This window comes from Sinocyclocheilus grahami, unplaced genomic scaffold (genome assembly GCF_001515645.1).
Source record: "Sinocyclocheilus grahami isolate Dianchi unplaced genomic scaffold, SAMN03320097.WGS_v1.1 scaffold10873.1, whole genome shotgun sequence".
Lineage (NCBI taxonomy): Eukaryota > Metazoa > Chordata > Actinopteri > Cypriniformes > Cyprinidae > Sinocyclocheilus > Sinocyclocheilus grahami.
The window spans coordinates 1-874 of NW_015513493.1; positions in this window are offsets into that span (position 1 = coordinate 1).

Below are 874 nucleotides of genomic sequence, written 5' to 3' on the forward strand. Positions count from 1 at the left end.
CAGCTAAGACCTAAAAACAGACTGCTACAGTGGTATAAGACCGTAAAGCAGAGCCCAACATTCAATTACTGATGGTCAAATGATAACCTCTGCTATGTGCTCGTCCTCTTCTGTAACGACCCATATCTGTCACCAAGGAGAACGAGCGGTTTTAATCTCTAGTATTAAGCTACATTTAGCAATAAACACACAAACATCTCACAGAGTGGCTGTTTCCTAGTCAGTCACTGCTTCCAAATTCGTGCACTGTTCAGAGTATGTACCGCATTTAATGATAAACTGCTTAGTCATAAATGAAGTATGCTCTATAAGTACTGCAGATGTGCTCTGTGAATACAATACTGCTATAGCAGTACACAGGGCGAGGAGTTTTGTTTTGTCCAACCGTGGATGAAAAGGAACAAAACCAAACAATAGATTAATATCATATGCGACACATGAGAACATCAGGTCAAGGTTTTGTGTGTTTGTCCCTGTTGGTAGATGCCAGATCACCATCTGATTGTGAAGAGAATATTTCTCCATTGATATCCATTCAAAATATCTGTACATTCTGACAAGATTTACTTTTTAATTTATTTCAGTTTTATCTAGCCTATCTATTGCACGCAACATTGCAATCATTTTTTGATTGAGTGAAAATACTTCACTTGACCCATACTACTGTTTTTAGAATTTAATCTCATAATCTCATATACTATGTTATTGTGTGATGCTTTGGTTATTTTAAAGATGTCATATGCAGTCTAGGCCTGTTGTCATTTCTTTCTGTAATGATCATTTCTTAACGCCATCATTTCCCCCAAATTACAAGACCAAAGCAGTTCTGAAGCCATTTTAATCTGAAAGAAATGACCTAGATCTTCCTCATTTC